This window comes from Podarcis muralis, chromosome 1 (genome assembly GCF_964188315.1).
Source record: "Podarcis muralis chromosome 1, rPodMur119.hap1.1, whole genome shotgun sequence".
In the NCBI taxonomy this organism is placed as follows: Eukaryota; Metazoa; Chordata; class Lepidosauria; order Squamata; family Lacertidae; genus Podarcis; species Podarcis muralis.
Genome location: NC_135655.1, coordinates 66,873,206 through 66,894,064, shown reverse-complemented (window position 1 = coordinate 66,894,064; position 20,859 = coordinate 66,873,206). Strand labels below are relative to the sequence as shown.

Sequence of the window (20,859 nt, the reverse complement as noted above, 5' to 3'; positions counted from 1 at the left end):
TGGCGAGCTTCTTTTTCTATTGTGCTTGTAACATTGAACTTATATGTTCTTTCACAGCTGTCATGACAAATCCAGCTGCACCAGGAGGTACTCTACCAAGGGGAAGCCAAGAAGAGCAGATCTAGGGACAAAATTCCAAGAAGGGGCAGGCTAAAGTGATGAGGAAGAGAAAACATCATTTACAGGATGCAGCCTAAGTGAGAAGTTGAAAGCACAATGGATGGGGAACAGAAGGGAGGTTGAAAGGGGACACTGGATCAGAGGAATGAAAGTTAGAATAACTTTCCTAAGTAATTCTCTAGAAGAAACTATCTTGAATTAAACTGACCGTCTACCCTAGCAGCCTCCCATACTGGGAGACTTCTTAAGGAATCGTTTCCAAGATGACATTGGGCATGTATACTGACTGCATGCTTCCTATATTAATTGTTTTGGCGGAGAGACATGTCTTATCTTGCCTCCTTATTCCCTTTCCATTTCTCCCATAAACATCTATCCTGGCAGAAAGGCTGCTCTGGATGTTTGGCTTGTCACTATTCTGTAACAAGTATAAGGATATCCATTCTATTTAACACTGACTGATTAACGTGTTCTATGGCCTTTTAAATGTGTTTGGGGGAAGAGTTATTGGTTTGCTTTTGCTTTATTATGCATTTTGTGTTCTCATTTTCAATGTTTATGTTGTGAACCACCATGTGATCTTCGGATGAAGGGCAGAATACAAAATAAATAAAATAAATAAATACAACATTCCTAAGTTTTAGGTATTTATGAAGGGGTTTTTTTTTAATGGCAACTGTTCTAGCCATACTAATAAACTCTGCTTTAGAAGCCTGTGCCAGATATGGAACAGAGAAAAATCTCAATGGGACAGGGAGAAAAAAATATTTTTAGGATGGCAACTGAACGTTGCAATAACACAACTGTTCTGATTTTCTTGGTATGATACTGATTTTTTATAAATCTTTTAATAAACACCACTTTGCACTTAAAAAGTACCAAAGTGGTGTACAACAATGAAATAAAAATACAAGAAAAAAATACAGCAAGCTGCATAATAAAGCAATGAGCAGAGGACAGTTAGCCCATTATTAATTTCCAGTAAATGCTCGCATGAATAAAAAACGTTTTAACTCCAGATGGAACATAATGTCAAAGGTGTGCATTGTATATGAGGGGCAACTATTCCATTACATGTATATTCTATGGCATCAGAATATAATGGTCCTGGTTGAGGGCATAATCCTATAAATTTGGGATTAAGTCCCGCAGAACGCAGTGGTGCTTACTTATGAGTAGACATTTTTAGAATTGCACTATATGCTTTGTTCTACGCCCCCAAGAAAGTGCCCGTGGCAAACATTTCCCCCGTGTGTTGCACATTTCAATGTCTCTCATTTCCACGTGGAACTCAAACAGTTAATTGCAAGTGATTTACAACAGCTCCCCGGGAGTGCATTTCCACAAGGGTGCGATGATGTCACAAGGACAAGAAAGGCACGCGATATGGACTATCGCGAGCAGGTCGCCTGCTCTTCAATACTCGGATCACAAACTGCAGTTCTTTTCCAGGTTGCTGTCTCGATTTTACGTCTGATTGAGCGTCTCTGAATCGTGGCTTGTTTGTGCATCTTTGTGCAAGTATTTCTAAATTTTGCTTTCTCTGTGCAAAAAATAAAATAAAATAAAAAAGGACGACCTGACGTTATTTCCTCCATTTCACGAGGAAAGCACCAACTCTCCAAAAGCGCGCGCAACCCAGCCCTAGAAAGTTTGCATCAGCCTCGTCCGTCCCCAGGGCGCTGCAGTCCTGTTGCCTGTATCCTCCGATGGGAGTCGCAGCTGGAACGATCCTCTTCCCTCTTCCCCCTCTCTCGGTGCGCAAAGCCAGCCACGCTCCGCCTTCCCGATTGTGCCTCGGCATGTGAGCAGAGGATCCCATTTCAGCGCCGCGCTCTTGCCCTCGGGCTGATGCTCAGGTGGCTCTCGGTGACCTCTTCCCCCCGCCCCTCCCCATGCGATCTGATCTCTCCCCTCCCTCCCCTGCCCAGAAACTCCTCCCCTCCCCTCTCCGGCTTCCTCCTCCCCGGACTTTCCAATGAGGTCACCAGCTGCTCGGTGGCTCCTCCCCTCCGCCTCCCCGGGCTGTCGCGGCCCGTGGCTCCGCCTCCGCTGTCGAGAGTCCGCTCCTCGCGTTCATTTCATTCCTCTTCTCATTCCGAACATTCTTAGCATCGCTCGCGCCGCACAAGCCCGTTTCGAAAGCCCAGCCCGCCCTGCCCGCCACCGGTCTGGGGGCAGTCACGAAGCACTGGCAAGGGCTTGCAATAATCCCGCAAGCCAACAAGCTTGTAGAGCCCAAACACACACACACACACACACACACACACGCACACACACATTAAGAGATTTCTCTCTCTTTTTCAAAATAACCACCACAACAATAATAATAGCAAAAACAAGGAAAAAAATTAAAAAAAAATTACCCCCCCAAAATTACCAAACAACACCAAGGCTTGGAAATTAAGCAAGCCAAGTCCCCAGGGGAAAGCTGGAAGAAGTTTGCAATTGAATTGCAAAAGGCTGGTGGTGTTTGCAAAGGTGGGGAGTGGAGTGGAGGTAAGTTTTGTGCGGGTCTGTGTCTGGCTGTTTGTTGGGGCGCGTGGGGGCTGGAGGGAGCTGGCTGCTTCCCTGCAGATTTCGCGTTGCTTTGTGTGGCAAGGAGAGGAGCGGGGGGGGGGGGTTGTCCTCTGTTATTTACTTGGGAGAATCATGCCGATCGTCCCTCTTTCGTTCCTTCACGACCCCCTCCTCCTCCTCCTCTCTTCTCAATCTCTGCAGGTGATCTGGGAAATGTGAAGGGGGGGGGGGCAAAATAAAACGAAATCCGGAAAGTCGCCTTGGGAGGTGGAGGGAGTTGTTTCTGAGTGGAGTTTTGGCTGCTTTGGGGGGTTTTCAGGCAGAGCTGCAACAGGCGGCCGTTCCTCTCTCCCTCTCTCGCTCTGCTCCTTCTTGCTGTTGCTGCTTTCATTTAGTTGCCTGAGTCACTGCTTTGCAGCCTGGGGCGCGCGCGCGCTCTCGCGCCCTCAAACACACACACTCACTCTTTCGCGCGCGCACACACAGACAAATCTTTGGCATTTTTCACATTTTTCGCCAAGAAGGAATAAGTTGGGAGCAGATCAGGCCTTGCAAAGTAAATTGATCCTATCCCTCGAGTTTCTCTCCCTAGTGCCGAGCTTTGGAAAAGTGGCTGGATCTGAGATTTGGCTGGCTTTTAAGAGCTTTGAGTTTTTGCTTTTTGCTTTTCTCTCTCCCGCCCCTTCTTCCCTTTTTAATTTCTTTTCCCTCTTAAAGATGAAAGAAGGAATGTTCTCTTTTGCTGCTTCTTTGCTTTCTCCAGAGCTGCTGCTGCTGCTGCTGCCACTGCTGGTTAATTGCACATTCAAGTGGAAAATTTTCCGGAGTCAGCAGAAACATTGTATCCAAAAAAGACAAAGTCGCAGTTCCAACAAAACGCGGATATTGTCCCTGGAAAACTTCCTTTCGGTAGGAACCCTAGGATTATTTATTTCCCCTTAACCTTTTAAAGGGATCTTGCACATCCCCTCTTTACACATTAATGGAGCTGCTTCCCAGAGGGCAGAAAGTAGTCTTTGTTCACAGAATTCACACTTTCAAAGAAAGGAAGTCCACTTAGTCTTGGTGGGAAATTAGTTTATCACAATCCAAAACAAAACACAAGAAGGCACACACAGAGAGAGACAGAGAGAGAGATACTGTGTTACTCCAACAGTAAAACTCAGTTTTGAAGGGGTGGTGGGGTGGAAGGAAGCACACACAACCCTGGACTTGATTTAATGGATTTATTTAATGCTCATTGGTGTCACTGTATAAAAATATTTATGAAACAATGAAATACCAGCCACCTGTGTTTCTCAGGAGAGTTGTTAAACGATTAGAAGCAAGTATCTGTTTTTGATTTGGGGAAATGAAAAGTGACCTCAATAAATGTTTCAAAAGTTAGCGAGCAGGTATGTTCTTTATTTTCTCATTGTAAATGGCTGCTAGTGATGTAAAATATGGAAATCTTTTAAAACATTTCCTAGATCACACTTCATTTGCACGGGGTGACTTAAAAATATTACACATGTAAATTCTGATTTAAGGTGGCCAATAAAAAAAAAAGTAGCTCTGCTAAAACTCCTTATCAGGAGCACTTAGCATTTTATTCCCTTTGCTGATAAAAAAGGAAAGATAGCACCCTTAGCTGTAGTTTTCTGAGATACATACGTATAAGTATCAAGTGTGGTTCTTTAAAAAAAAAATTAATGACTGCATTTTCTGAATTTAATATAGATTTTATATTGATGTGTAAATCTTATGGCAGCTTGAATTTGCTTAAAGGGAAGGATAATTATGTACAATGCAATGGGAACACAAATAGTAACTGGAGACATGCTCTTATATCATGCAACTTTTTTTGTTTTTTAATAAATCCTAAATTTGGAATGGCTGCCCTTGGGTACATAGTGTTTTGCCATCTCTATAAATAGTTGGGAAATACCACTGCAAGGACATTAGACTGTATTGATGGTGCATGCTAAGGAGATTTCAGATAATTCAGAGGGCAATGTTACATTGCCTTATTCCAGAGGCTGCCTCTATATATGCATGCGCCACATATTTTTCAAATGGAATGTTGGGAATTCATAACACTTCAAAAGGTGAACAGAAAGCTCTTCAGGCCTATCTGAATTTTAGAGCTGATTCAAGGGTATTATCTTTTTTTTATTTTAAGGAAATTATGTTGGCAGTTAGACAAGCTTTCACAATTCTTTTTCTGTGCTGATTTGTTGACAATATAATTTATAGCTTGGAGGCACTAATTGCATTAAATATTTTAGATGCATCTAGGAAGATCAAATATCTGGTGTATTGATTAGCACCCTATTTTGACCATTGTAATGGCTTTTATGTTTTTCTTTATGCGGAATGACATTAAAGTATTAATGAGACAGTAGTGTACCTCATTGTTAAATTTGCCTAGTGTTTGCAAATAGTTTTAGATGCCTAGTGCTGCTGAAAATATGAAAAGTATGTTTGATACATGTTTGATATGCCTTCGTTTTGTATGCAGTACCAAAACCTGGAAAGCGTCCACTAAACTTATCACAAGGAGGAGACTCGAGTGAAATGTTGGTTTTATGTGGGCTTTTTAGCTGAATCGTATCTGCTTTTAGGGAAGTTTAGTAAACAGTGGAAAAGAACAGTCCTAGCACAAGCGAGATCTGGGTCCTTAGTGAATTCCAGCTGGAAGGGTTTTGGTGTTTGAAGAATGTATGTGTGACTGGAAAGCTACTTTAATACTTTGAAAGTAGATTTCTTTCTCTCTCTTGCTTGGATGATGATCTAGGTCTAGGAAGCAATCTAGGCTTTTTGTGGTGCTTTCCCTTGATAATGAAAGTTAAGCTCAGCTATTTTGAAGGCAGAAAGTCCCAAACTGTAGAAGATGTAATTCCAGAGATCAGCAACCCTACTTTAAAAATTCTCAGGCTTCAACACAGCAAAAGGGTACAATCGATATCCCAGTTATTCAAGAACAATGAAGTGTTAAATGTGACTGCTTAAGTGTATAGGAGGGCCAGAATGCAAAGACCTCTTATGATGAGATACTTGAAGGGTAAAAGTACCCTTTTTGTTTTGTAGCAAAATGTAGTTGTGAATCCATACCCTTTAGCAGTAAGATGGCTGTGTAGTCTGTACTTACTGTGAAAAAAACCTGATTTGGGGCTCATTTCCATAATTCAGAGCTTTGCTTGGATTGTGTGTGACAGTAAGGAATAATCTCTTAAACTGTGTATTTCCCCCCTCCCCAAAACACATACAAGATGCAGCATATGCGCTCACACTTTAAACCAGTGATCTTTCTAATATAATAATGCATTTTTATTGCACTTGAAATAGTAGAACTTGCTGCCTAGTTTCCTAAAGCTACTTCATTAGTTCAGGATTTAAAGATTTGTTGCATCAGGGTGCTCGTGTTAAAATGGTATGTGCATGCGTAGTCATGTGATCAAAACTTTGCTGATTTAATACTTAATATGTTTATGTACATGAGATTGTTTTATACTGTGGTTTGTCAGAAAATGGTATAACAGAAGAACGTCATTTACACCACTGTTTTAACTAAAATATTTCCCTAAATATGTAATTGAAGTATAAGCAATGATTATATATTATCACCTGGTTATGCAACTTGGAAAATATTACACTGTCCATAAAGTACTACAGGGCACAAATTTGAACAGAAATTATTTCGTAGATTTTGTAGGTCCATTGATTTATAAAGAGATTTATGGCACTGTTACAGGAACAGCAAAGGGGGGGTGTTTCTTAAAGGGACACACACAGCAGATAAAGTCTCTTGGGCTTTTATTGGCATGTGTGTGTTGTTACAGATACAGTACTCAGTTACTGCATTGAAACTGAATTATTGCTATTTACTATTTTGGAATGAAACCTTCCATGTGAGAGAAAATCTGAAAGTTTGGGTCTTGTATTGCTAGACTTGAAGACTCTTACTGGACTTGATACTTGGGAGTAGGCTGCATTCCAAACTCCACTTACCTGAGAGTAAGCTCCATCAAATTCAATAGGGCTTACTTGTGAGTAGACAAGGCTAGCATTGTGCAGTACATGAGGTAACTAGGGAAAGGCATTAGCAGTGCCTTGTATGTTGATTTCAGTTTAAACTAACACTGTATACTATGTAAATCACTAGCTGTGTTATGTTTAGAAATGTGACAATTGCACTACCTACAAAAGCATTAATGATGCTAGTCCTCACTGAATCCTCATCTTTAGATATCAAGATCCCAATCCTGCTCTGGATCTGCAGGTCCTCCCATCCACATAAAAAGTCTCATCTTGCCTGTTCACTGTGGTCCAGAGAGCACCACAACTCAAATGGAGTTATGTATTCAGATGTATATGTGCATTAAGGAAATGTGCTTCTGTATGTGGAATCTCTATTTGATAGTGGGCAAAAGTATGAATAAATACTTTTAACAGCACCTTTTTTCATGAAGCTCCCTTGAGAGTCTTTCTTTTCTGTTTTCTCCTGCCAATGCTTGGGGCAGACAAGGCGGAAGAGCAGTAAAATAACAACCAACTACTACTACTACTACTACTACTACTACTATTATTAGATTGTTGTATAACATGTCGTATGACGTACAGAGTGGCATCAGTTTCCAGAGTAGTCTCATTCTTGTGCTTTTATGATTGTGGAGTTCATAATCTGGGATTATAAAGAGTGCAACTTCCTGTGTTTTCGTGGCCCATACGCACTTTGAGGCACTTGAGTTTCTCTAGCTGTGTATAATATCCCTACATGGATTGTGTAACATCCATAGCTTGTGATGCTGGACTGATGTAACCATTTGTGAAGCCTCATCCTGACACTGGTTTGCAAATGCTGCAGGATTTAGGATAGGGCTACTAGAAACTCTTTTTTTTATTTTTAAACTTATATCCCACCTGCTTCGGGTGAACCCAAGGTCAGAAAGCAAACACAGTATTTAAAATATAAAACAAGCCAAACATTAAATCTCTCAATAAAATTTTATAATGCTGTTTGGAGTCTGAAGACTTAAAAGAGAGGGCCGTAGTGGTGTCATTAAATCCTCTTAATTTTGGTGGGAGAATTTAAGATTTCAGTTCTATATATAAAAATAATAATCCTAGGTGTTAGAACAGGTCTACTTTTGAAGGTTTACTGTCCCAAAGCTTAATGGCAAAAAAAAAGGGGGAAAAGGCTTTAGGATCACAGACATACTTTATGGTGCATTTTATTTGTTGTTGTACCTTTTTCTTTGGAAATTTTTGCATGCTGAGAGGATTTTTTTTTTTAAAAAAGCACCCTCCATATTGTAAGAGGGTACTTCCCTACTTTATAGCTTGAGATGATTGAGCAGAAAGTTATTTGTTTAAATAGTTTCATTAAACACGTGTTGTGTTACACGGTTTAGCACAAGTAAAAAAAAAAAATCCAGATCTCTGCTTCTAGGCACTTACAGTAGTGGGGGATGCCACAGAGAGAAGGACAAAAATAATAACAAGGGATAAATATGGTCAACTGCAGCTGTGTGTACGTAAGGTATTTTAAAAAATCAACTGAAGAAGGGGCCTAAGTGGCAAGGAAAAAACTTTTTGGAGAAGGTGGGTTTGAGGAACAATTTCAAGTGGGGAGGGAAGAGAAGTGATTTGTGACAAACCAAATCTTCAGCATTCCCTTAAAATGATGGTAATATTTGCTTAAAGGCGGCCAAATGAAATCAGTAACATCTGTTACTATTCTTTTAATTCCTTGCCTTTTTCTTCTTTGCTTCTTTTGACAATGTGAGTGTTCTTTCTACGCCCTGTTTTACTGATCCAAGTTGCCTCCATAGAGTTCTAGCTTTCCCCATGTCTTTGATTTGTTCTAGCCATTGATACACAACTGCCTGATGTGTTTCCAAACTGATGCATAATTTTTGAGAGGAAAAAGCTGGTATCTCAAAAGTGCTATCGGGAGCAAAAGTTAAACATGGTTTTTAAAGCAATTACAATGCCATTGCTTGGGAATCTAAAACGATAATGGATGCTATTACTTTTATTGGGACATAAACTGAAAACTGCTGCTAATTATGGGAAATGTTAATTATGTGAGAACATATTGAACTTATATTCTGTGCAGTAAGATTTTTTTCTTTCAAAGTATGCATCAATTGCACTGCCTTTTTTATGTACACAGTCTTCTAATTATCATAATTCAGTGCAGTACTGTTTTTTTGGAAGGAGTTCAAGGTGCATTCTCAACTTAACATGAATCCTAAAAGATAACCCAAAAATGTCATATATATTCAGTTCTATAGGAAAATACATTTTCAGATTTTATGTTTTTGACTTTTCATATTGCTACAGAGAGATCTATTAATTTTTCTGTATTTGACTGTGTTGGGGTGTACTTCTCTCTTTCGCCCCCCCCCCGGTACATTGAACTTAGTTTATTAGATTTCATTGTGGAAAAAATAACACAAAATCCAGATAATAACATTCAGTTAAACACCATGGGCCACTATTCTGGATATTAATATGTGTTTTGTCAATGTTTTTGAGATGCTTTTAGGAAAAACATAAGAGGGAACAGAAATAATTGCAGCATGAAAAAGGATCTGTATGATTCTGCAATGTAAACCAGATGTGAATCTGTCAGTTTTATAAAAGCCCAACTGTAAATCATTCTTATCTATCACTATTCACACCTTGCCTTTATGGCATTAGACAGGGTTGTAAATTCCAATTCAGCCTAGTGTTCAAAAGTTCTTGCACAAGAGGATAATAACTTCCATTTTGTTTAAACTTAAACGAACTGTTCACAGGATTTGTCTGTATTGTACAGAATCAAAGCATTAAGTTGGTTAATGTATTGGATTTCATGCTTAAAAGTGAAAAGTCATTTTTTTAAAAAAAAAAAATCATGCATTTTCATTCTTCGCTACAGTGCACACTCACATTGCTGAAATGCAAAGAAACCCCCAGTGAAACAAAATGACTTCATTTGAGCCAGCACTTAAGAGCAGAATTCACTTCCACAGTGCTGAAATAAAAGAAGCCAAGTGTTTTAAATAGCCACTCCCCTAGGCCAGAGTGTTTTGAGAGAAGCTCATTGTCTAGCTTTGAGCTCTAGCAGTTTGTCTGCCTCTGTTAACTCTCCTAAACCAGACAGCTCGATTTCTAAAGTTGACATCTGGTTTACTCTTTGTTCACCTGCTTTTTTTTTTTTATTAATGCAAATAGACATGCACGCCATTGCCCCTGAGCTCTGGGGGGGAGGGAATGCTGTTGACAGTTTGTCAAATAGTGCTTCCAGTAGAAGTCTGCAGTAGCCTATTGTTATGCTAGCAACAGGCAACAGAAGTTGTGGCACCATATGGCTAGTATATGCTTCAGATAAGCTATCTGCTAGTTTAGCTTATCGAGAGCATTTTGATATGCTTCGTGTTTGAATCACCAGCAGCTACAGGCTCCACTCATTCAGGTGTCCAATATTCCTTTATCCTTTCAGTGGAATCTCTCTCTCCCAACCCCCTTTTTTGTTTTTTTGGTCCATCCCTGCATGTGAACAGTGATGTTGCAAATTACAAATACCTTGCAGCATAACTGTTTGCAAATTTTCTAGTCCTTTCGTTTTTATCGCAGATTCTCGCTGGTCTCTCCCGTCTACAGGCAAGTGGTCATGAAAATAAGAAATAGAAACTGTGGATTAGTTGTAAAGCTCAAAGAACACAGGGCATGGTCCAAAGCATTCTGGAATTCTTTCTGAATTTTTTGCAGTCCTTGAATTCTTTTGACTCTCATGACAGTGATGTGGTTTGCCTCAAGCCTTCATCCTTCTGGTGTTAGTGAGTGGATCGTATTCTTCAAAAACAATTCTGAAGTAAACATTTTGAAGGGTGCGTCAATGTATCAAAGAGCAGGGTTTCGCACCAATGGTCCATCAGCTTCATTAAGGCAGCCTGCGAAATGTCTGTGGATTTGTAGCTGAAGTTGGGTGATGAATGGCAACATTCATATTGATTTTTAATTGTATATTCATTGATTCTTTTATTTCTTTTATTGTATTGCAATTTGAATTATATGGGATACAATAAAATAACAAGATGTAAGAAATAAAAGAACCAATAAAATACAATTAAATGTCATGCAGCCTCTAGCATAGCATATTCCACTTCCTGCAACAGGTAGGAAAGTCGTAAGTGGTCAGCCAAGACTGTCAGCAGTTTTCAGGTGGTTCATGGAAAAAGAAACAGTTTGGGTACCACTATTCTAGAGTGTAGCTTAGGTGCTAAACTGTCATATGGCTACCTACCAAACTTGGGAGTCGGATTTAAAACCTGTGATGCTTTCGCTATGTCCAGCTTCATAATTTCTAAATGTTTGGTCATGATTTGCATTTGTAGTTTACTTTGTGTCTGTGGAAAGCATAATTTTTAAAAGCCCCTTTCACCTGAATGTATGAAGATGCTGAGAGAGGTTTGCATCTGAGACATGTTGTGGCATGAGCTTCAGTGGTTTGCTTAGAGGCGGCCAGGCGGGGAGCGTCTTTTCAGTGGCACTGTCTCCCCTCAGAACTGAGGCAGCTTCCTACATTTAAGTATGCTGAAAATACATGGCTCTGAGGCCTTTTTGGCAGTGGCGCCCTCCCTGTGGAACTCCTCCCTCCAGATGTCAAGGAAACAAACAACTATCTGATTTTTAGAAGACATCAGAAGGCAGCCCTGTTTAGGGAAGTTTTTAAGGATTGTTGTTTTTATTGTGTTTTTAGATATTTTGTAAGCCGCCCAGAGTGGCTGGGGAAACCCAGCCAGATGGGCAGGATCATCATCATCATCATCACCATCATTTCTGGCCTTTATTTCCAGTTGGTTTCTTTTAACTATCTGCCATTGACCCTAGTAGCTATTATTTTATTCTGAATTGGTTATGTTGTTGTGCTTCTGTTTTTTGTAGAGCACCTTGTTGTGTATGAAAGGTGGTATAGAAATATCTCAGTAAATAAAATATTTATTTAGGGCTGGCAAAGGAAGTTGCCCACTGCATAGGTCTGCAGCCTAAACAAACAGGCTAAATCAAATCAATGGGATGAATGTGATCTTCAAAAAATTCTGGAAAAAGAATATTTGCGTCATCGTATTTATTCATTCAGGGTTCAAATATGATTAATGCACTGTAATAAAATCTAATACATCTTATCCTTAATTTTACCTTAATCTTATTTGATTTGGGTCTTTCAAAGAATACAGTAAATTCTCAGCAGACCCAGAATGTGGTAGAAGCCCCACCATTGCCTATTCTGTATTGTGTAGCAGAAAATATCAGTTGTAATAGTCTTTCATTCACATTCATTAAATGGCCTTGGGATAGAATCCTTCTATGTTGCCCTCTGACCCTGCGAAACATTCATTGCCTCAGGGGGCCTTTCCCTTGGCCCCTTCATCCCAACACCATTCTTGTTTAAAGTTATATACCCTCTTCTGTTTTCTTTGCTTAGCTTGTCTTATTCTACATGCTTGAGGGTATCTCTCTAAGCAGTGCCCTTGTTTAGTGCCACCATATTCTTTCTTTTCAGACCACCTTAACCACTGATTTCAAGTCCCAACATTTCTTCAGTATGCTTCACAGTGTTGATGATGACCAGGGCAGATTGGCAGTATTTTTGTTTAAGGATATGCACTAGGTCTCTGCCAGCTTAGGTCTCATTTTCTGAATAGTTTTAGCATATCTTGTGTATTCAATGAATTGGAGGAAACTGGGTCAGCTGCAGGCATGGTGTGTGCATGTGGCCATGGAGGAGTCTTATCTTCCCGAAAAAGCAACAAGCATTTTAAAACTAATTTTGGACTGTTATTTTAACTGAGAATAATTTGGGACTGGCAATGTTAGAAAGCATTTTAGAATGTTGGTGAGAAATATATTTTGTTTGGTCGTGATCACTTTTAGGAATGCTCTTTGCTTTTGTTTTTCCATCCTGAAAGTAGTTGGAAGGATAATTTCTATGTGCCACTTGTATATGGATTAGATGGCGGTATCAGGAGCAAGAGTTTGGATTTAGGTACTAGGGATGTTGTGGGACAAGGGAGGTCTGTACAGAAGGGATAGGCTCCTCTTGAACAAGAAATGGAAACATGCTGCTGGTACTTACTGTCAAAAAGGTGACAGAACAGTTCAACTGGGAACACTAGCTGGAGTTGTGTGCGCGCGCGAGAGAGATGCAGATGTATAATGTGTAATGTGGAGAAAGTGGCTAGAGACTGTTTTCATTTTCTCATACTGGAACCTAAGGTCATCCAGTGATGCTGAAGGGTGAGAGATTGAGGATAGACAAAACAGAACTTCATTGAACTCAGATTTGCTCTACATTGCTTCTTGATGTAGCAATGGCCGCCAACCAGGATGACTTTAAAAAGAGGATTAGACAGATCTATAGAGGATAAGGATCCTAATGGCTGCTAGTCATGATGATTGTATAGTACCTCCATGTCCCAAGTCAACATTCTCAAAGATAAGTCACCTGAAAGCAACAGAGGAAGATGGTTTTTAGCCCTGTGTCCTGATTTTAAGCTTCTGATGATCATCTGCCCATCCTGGGAAACAGCATGCAAAATAACCTAAGCATTTGGTCTCATAAAGCAGGACACTTCTTATAGTCCTAAACATACTTGGATTATTTTCAGTAACTTTGCCCCTCCTTCAGCTACTGATCCTTTTCATACTTTCAGAATATACGGGAACAGTCCAGCCCTAGTCTCTTTGATTTCAGCGAGCCTTCCTTCCTAGCCTGTGTGTAGCATATAGACTTCCCAGTCTTCTGCATAGCAAAAACATAACTAATACTATCTAGCACTGAAAGGACCTTACCTGGGGATAGAGGTGTGCCTGGTCATAAAGATTGGGAGTGTCACAGTTGCTTCATGCTGGGAAGAGTGCAGGTTGTCCAGTTGAGAGATTGTGGCAGGCAAAGAACGGAATCGAGGTTTTGTATAGCCTGGGGGAAATGCAACGCTGGATCTCACAGACCTTGGCTTCCCAATTAAGAGGTAGCCTGCAGTCACCATTCCTTCTCCGGAGCAATTTTTCACTTCCTTGTCATCCTTGACCCTGCAGAATATGTGATGCTTGTGAGCCACACCTCCAAATACTGGTGTGCCCAGCAGAAGTATGCAGGGGCTTTACACACACACATCTGTGTGTATGTAGAAGACCGAACATGCTTCTGTTGAACATGTGGCAATTCAATGTTGAGCATTGGGTGTTCAGGGGAAGTGGGAAATGGGATCAATCCAGTGGTAGCTTCTCACGTTAATGGAGCTCATGAAAGTGTTATTTTAGACAGCCCCATTTGCATCAGTGCCTCCAGGTTTTGGAAGATCCTTGGGCAAGACAACCTCCACAGGCTCCTTTCCCTCAAAGAGTCGATCTGCTCATTGCATAAGGGTCCAGAGGGCTCTTGTCAGTTTGCCCCAGTGAGATGTGGGTCTTTGGCAGATGCCTGGCAATATTGTATTATCAGCCACATTTCTTGCTAACTGGGGCTTCCATCTTCTGAATTTGAAACTTTAAATTTGAAGTAGGTCTGAAGCGCTGGTTCAGAGGTAATCAGTTAGCATGACCATAGTTAACATCAGTGCAGGGGTAACTAAATCATCATTATGGTCAACAAGAAATGAGGATAGTAATATCTACCGTGGAAGAGAATGAAGGAGTACATATTCTGGGGGAAGCCTATCAATTTTTGAACAAGGTTTGTAGGAAAGCAGCATTCCATCTTGCCCTTGGGCTGGCAAATCCTAGCAGCCATGCAGAGGGTCTAACTCAAACTGCCCTCCTACTGAAAGGAACTGACTACCACAGTATCTACCACTGTTTGGCAGATGTTTTAGAACGGTATGTATGGAAAACCTTCCATAAAGTACAAGCATTTCCCATTCTAAATGAGGCCCCAATAGCCTGCAAAGTATTATCATGATATGTGATAGGTCTGGAATATTAAGTAATACTCTAGCCTGTGAGATTTTTGGAGCAGACCAAAAGAAAAAGGGGGAAAAAACCTTTAAAAAAGGTATCAGCCTGCTTTTAATGGTTCTTCTGTACTGAGGCAAAGTACAGTATTGTAGGCTATTTATTTCTAGGCATGAAGTGCAGGGTGAAGAGCCTTCAATTCAGCTAGCTAGGCCTGTGTGCCCTGAGGTAAACTCTATTTCACAAAGGGAATTTTGATTATGGTCTGCTGCTCTGTAGCACAGTGGAGGCTTCAAGAGGCAAGTGGTAAATGCTACCAAAGAAAAAGCTGGATTGGAGCCACTGACGTCATCTAAGTAAATCTGCTGTAGGACTAAAGCCATAAAATGACTGCCAGCCACAGAGTGCACTTTGGCCTTTTCTTGTCAACTGTTTTACTTTTTTTAAAAAGCATGCTACACTTTTTTTGTTTCTTTTTAAACACGCTGGTAAAACACGCATCCTAAAATCAGGGGGCCTCCCACAACGGTTTTCCTTTTCCAGAGTTACTGTACTGTGGCATCTGAGCCTCCCTTTCAGAAATGGGGGGGGGGGGGGCTAGCCAGTATTTTTCCACAGATGAAAACTCACTTTTCCTTCTCAAACGTCGGCTTAGGTAGGCAGCCTGCAGTTTAGGTTACTATATATACCCTTCCCCCACAACCAAAACATTTCAGACCTACAAAGTGGTGGCTAGTTATGAATTCCGTATTTGCGCTTGGAAACGTCTCTGCTTTCAAGAGTACAAGTTCCTGTACTCCGGCAGGTACTGTGTGTGCCAGCTTCTGCTTTCATGCTGATCAGCCGTGGAAATGGAACTTCTAGTTGGTTTCCACTAGCTCAACTCCCATTAGTTACATGAATCTTGTGGATTGGTAAGAGCAATACACTAGTGGATTTTGTTGATTAAAAATATGGATATCTGTTTCTAAGAGCACAATAGCATATCCTACCTGTCATTTGTTTCTTCTAAGTCAGGATAGGTCTTGTCTTAGAAGCTTTCGCCCCCTCTCCTTTTTATGCTTTAAAAGCCTTTTAGAATACAAAGGGAAATAAACCATTTTAAAAAGTTGAAAGTGATGATGAGTTGTAATGTTTGGGGTCTCTTCCTCCCCCAGCCACAATACAGATTTGTTCTGCTTTAAGCCAGAAATTAAACCTCATCTAGGCTGGTTGTCAAGTTTTTTTAGTCTTGTGATTAGGCACATATTAAAATCAGTATCTTATCCATGAATCATTAGATGACTCAGTTCCTGAAACCACTACAAGCTTCTCAGTTCTTGGCTACATCCATAAGCAGGAAATCCAGACTTGAATAACTTCCTTTCCTAGTGCTGGCTATAACAGTGTTAGTGGTTAGTGTATGGTGCTTTTGTAAGCAATAGGAAGATGTACATCTGAGGAACAAAGGCACTTGACTCAATTTGCTGAAGCTGTTTATAATCTGTGGTCTTGATTTTGGATGTCTGGATACCTTGGCATATGCAAGAGTGAATCAGAGCTGCTATCTGGATTTTTCAACCGTAAACATTCAGGATGTAAAAATGAGTGACATGACATTCATGAACTCATGAACGTACTTGCAGCTTTTCCCAAAACTGCTACATTCAGCCCCCCCCTTTGATTTTTCCTTTTAATTAAAAAAAATTGGCAGCAAAGATACAGAAGTCAAGAATAGTGGCTGGAGAGAAGAGAGAAACCTTGGAAGAAGTAAAACAAAAGAAGTCATATTCTGCTTCCTCAACAACCTTCCTGGCTTGTCTCTTGCAATGAAAGCTGGTTGGTTCTACATAACCAAGGCCATTCTGACTACATAACCTATTTCTGAATGTGAACCACAGTGTAGCGTATAGTGTTCACTTTTAATTTTTACTGTTTAAATGGATGTTATTCAGCTGTGTTCATTATGTAAAGTCAAAATTAGCCCTAATTTTAATCCCTTGCACTGTCTGCAAAACGTACTTCTCTGATAGTATTGACTTAAACTGAAACAACAACCAAAAAAGCAATTAGCTTTCCCATTCTTTTTGCTGCTATTCCTATCCAACCTGAACATTTCTGTGCCAAAACAAATATGGCAGTATAATGGCTTTGAGATTGATTAGGGACCACACTTTGGCACCGTGCTTTGTGTATCGGCCTGATAGTTACCATAGAGAAATCTTAAAACAATGCACTGATTTGGAAATAGTTAAACTGCTGAAAATCTATGATGCTCTAAAGCAGAGGTGGCTAACCTGTGGCTGTCCAGATGCTTCTGGACTCAATCTCCATCACTCCCAGCCAGCATGTCCAGTGATAGAGGAGGATGGAAAGAGGTGCTCTGAAACAGGTAAGAGGTAATAATAGCAAAGACTGGAAGTAGAGGCAAAATATGGCCACCTGTGGGTGATAAAGCTGTAAGATACATCTGCAAGGCATCACATTGGCTACTCCTGTTCTAAAGGCAGTAGGCTATTTTTAATAATATTATTTCCTTATTGGAGAAGTTATGCCCCACCTTTCAAATTTTGAAATGGGAACTCTCACTGTGGATGTAGACTTATTTCTTTGGGGTAGTGGTGGTTTTTGTAGCTACTTGAGCGAAGCATTCTTCCAACGTTAATTCAGAGAAAAATACGCATGCTAACCTATGCCTATGCTATGGCATACAGGCAGGCCCCAAAGTCAAATGTTGAATTAGAACTTGAAGGAGCAGCCACTGTTTTGTCACAGTTCTAATGAGACTTGTGTTGAACAATAAAATGTATAATCAAATTATATACAAATAACTCTATTTCAGGTGCCATAAAGGATCATGTTATCCTGAAGATGCTTAATGAAAGATACTTAAAGTTAAAAATTTCAGAACTGTATTGTTGTTGAACCTAATCTATCTCCAGTTCTTTGCTTGCTGTAATTTGAGTCCTGTGCAATTTTGAATTGATAAATCTGGGACTTGGATTTCCTAGCTGTTTGAACAAAATATCCTAAATCTGACTTAAAAGCAGCGCAGTTCAGTGTTAGACCAAGAAGCAACTTATCACTATAATGTGGATTTTCAGGTAGGAATTAGAGGCCTGCGGCAGCAAATTATTCACTCCAGTCAGTGGCTAGTGATTGATTCATTAATTAGAATCAATTTAAATGGATTTGCAAGGCTCCTATAACAGCTTTTCTTATTAACAGCATCAAAGCAGTAAGGTGTTCAAATACGTTACCTTAAACAAAATATAACCAATCTATAAGAGTTGTTTACTGTACTTACATTTGCATAAGCAGATCCTTCCTGTTGCACACACATTTTATTTTTAGTGAGTCTCCCCCACCACCAAATATAGTCCTTTAATTTCTGTATGAATACATGTGTTTCACTCATGAATTTTTTTGAGATATTCTGAACCTACAGGAATTCAGTTTTAAGCCCAATAAGCATGGGACATCTTTTCCCGGTGGCACTGTGCACCATAGATTACAGCAAAATCCTGGGCAAGGCTTTGCCCAATATCTTCTCTGTGTGATGGGCTCACAGGAAAAAGCTGCCCCATGAGCCCTTGCTGAAGAGGGGAGGGAAAAGCCTATATAAGACTGCTTCCCCTCGAGCTCACAGCCATTTTGCTCTGAGAGGTTAGAGCCTTCACTGAGCAATTTTGGCTCGCTGGTTGACAGGGCCAGAAAGGAATTTCTCTCTCAACCCAATTGTCGCTTGGTTGGGGTTTCTCTGCCTTTCTCTCAGTGAAATTATGGCTTTCCTTTGTTACGTGGAAGAACATTGTATGGGGGCAGTAATGGCACTGGTCAGGATCAACATAGCATATGGGGGGGCTCCATGAGGGGCCTGAGAGGAGAATTGACCACAGCAAACCCAAGCATGGGTTTGGTATCTGCCTGGTTGGAATCTGCACCCCGGTCTCCCTGTGAGACCTTGTTTGCTTGGCTTTGCACCACAGCAAGGTCCAACACTGGCCGACTCCTATGGAACAGGTTTGGAGTGATCCAGACTCAACTGATCCTGGGACCCAATGTCATGCCAACCCTTGCCATGCCTACTGCTGGCCTGATTTTATCCCATCACCGCTGTGCAGTCTGGTTATTTTGCTGCTCTCATGGGTCACATAATGCTCCTGTCTGGGCAAAAATTACATGCACTCTCTTGAAAGGTGGTCTCAATAGGGTTGGGCTGACGTATACCCTCATTGAAGTTATACAGTAGTGTTGAGACTGTACCGCTCCAAAGTAGGTAGTAGCTCTCATTTTTTTACTATTGTTTCCTCTTCTCCAAAACACTCTTAACACAGAAAACCAGAATAGTGATGACAAGGATTCTATATTTTCTTCTTAACATGCTTGGCTTTTTTGTGAGATCAAAGCACTCACAATAGCTTACTCCAGCCTGAATTCTGGTGGTAACGTCCTAGGATAGCCATACCTGTAGCTACTGTAAATATCCAGATAAGCTCTAAGGCCCAGTGATAGCAGCGAGTGGATTTTAAATGCAGGCATTTAGTGCTACTTAAATAAATATATTGAAAAAACTGTCTATCACAGAATTAGATGCACATCAACTTCAGTGAGCACAGAGGTTATGGCTTTAATATTAAATACCCATAATAATAGTCATGAATGGAGGAGGAAAGATTAAAAACTGAAAGTGGAGTAGATTGATTATAATGACTCTTCTGTGATTTTTGATAAGTAGAAACTGAGATGTGTTACTTCTTTCTTCTTTCTTTGGCGATCACTCTTAGCCGAGTAAGACTGTCTTCCATAAACATGGTTTTAACAATGAGCCCATAAGTGACTGTTGAGGTCAATTCTGGACCCACACGTCCTTCCACAGTGAGGACATTGGTTCCTGGGCGGGAGTTGATCATGGTGTGGATTTGCCAAGCATGCCTTCCTCTTAGCACGTTTCTCCTTTGCGTTCTGAGTTCAAGTGTCTTCAAAGTCCATGACACCTTTGGTAAAGGCTGTTCTCCAGTTGGAGCACTCACAGGCAAGTGTTTCCCAGCTGTCGGTGTTTATACTACATTTTTTTAGATTTGCCTTGAGACAATCTTTAAACCTCTTTTGTTGACCACCAGCATTACGCTATCCATTTTTAAGTTCGGCTTTGGAAGACGATCATCAGGCATCTGCACAACATGACCAGTTGATGTTGAAAAATCATTGCTTCAACACTGGTGATCTTTGCTTCATCCAGTACACTGATATTAGTTCACCTGTCTTCCCAAGTGATGTGTAAAATTTTTCAGAGACACCGTTGATGGAATCTTTCGAGAAGTTGGAGATGGCGTTTGTAATGTCAAGTCCTCCTTTCTGGATCTCTGTGGTTTTACTACTGCCTCCTTCAAGCAGGCAGGGACCATCCCCACTTGCAGGGAGGCATTAATCACCTCCCTGGCCCAACCAGCTGTCCCCTCCCTGCTAGTTTCATCAGCCAGGAGGGGCAAGGGTCCGGTGCCCAGGTGGTCACCTTCACTAATCCAAGCACCTTGTTTACATCCTTGAGCCTTACTAAACTCATCCAACATAACAGCAGTAATAGTGGAGTCAAAGTCCCAGTGGATGCAAGTAATTTCCCCTGAATTTCAGTGTACAATAAACCATTTTTGTGTGAGCTGGATTGATCTTCTCAGCCAAAACGACAAAGAAATGTGCCACAGTTTGTTTAGATGTCTTCTTTTTACTATTTGTTTTTTAAAAAATGTGACTGGCATAGCAGTTTCGCAACCTAAAAAATTAGCTATTACTAAATTACTTTATCTGAAATGCTAAAGCTATGTTGAGTTATTAATATATACATTTAATTGGCCTAGGGTTGTTTTTTTATAAATTTTTTTATTAAAGTTTCAGATGTTTTTTATAACAACAAAACAGAACAATACAATAGAACAGACAAACAGAAAATAAAAAAACAAGTATAATTTCAACCCTTATTTTCTTATAACTTACTTCCCCGACTTCCTCATACCTCCCCTTTCTGTATTCCAATTTCTAATTTATTATTCAGCAAATCCTTCCCTAATTGGCCTAGGGTTGTTTGACCTTGTTCCTAGCTTTAAATTCCTTCTCTGTTTAACTAAAACAGAAAACGAGGAGTCAATGCTATGAAGGTCCGTTAATCTATTGGCTATTTTCTTGCAGAAAAGTCTGACTCATCTTTTATATCATGTTTACAGGGTTTATTTTAATGTGTAAGATGCCATGTGGGTGTTTGTTCTATAAAACTTAGAACATTATCTTTAAATGATATAGAACCTGGAAATGATATAT

The 20,859-nt window shown here is 40.3% G+C and overlaps 1 protein-coding gene across 11 annotated transcripts in view; it reads left to right on the top strand.

Moving 5' to 3' along the window:
* Positions 1 to 2,200: 2,200 nt before the first annotated feature.
* The window catches only part of TEAD1 (TEA domain transcription factor 1), a 180,730-nt gene continuing 162,071 nt past the window's right edge, over positions 2,201 to 20,859 (top strand). For 6 of the 11 annotated variants that reach the window (XM_028731025.2, XM_028730992.2, XM_077930335.1 and 3 more), the window contains exons 1-2: positions 2,201 to 2,619; positions 3,404 to 3,549. The gene's annotated coding sequence lies outside the window, so the exon portion shown is untranslated. Of the gene's footprint in view, positions 2,620 to 3,403; positions 3,550 to 4,010; positions 4,035 to 4,593; positions 4,728 to 4,755; positions 4,778 to 20,859 lie in introns of those variants that run through there. The other 5 variants (XM_028731008.2, XM_028730977.2, XM_077930310.1 and 2 more) reach the window with 5 other exon arrangements.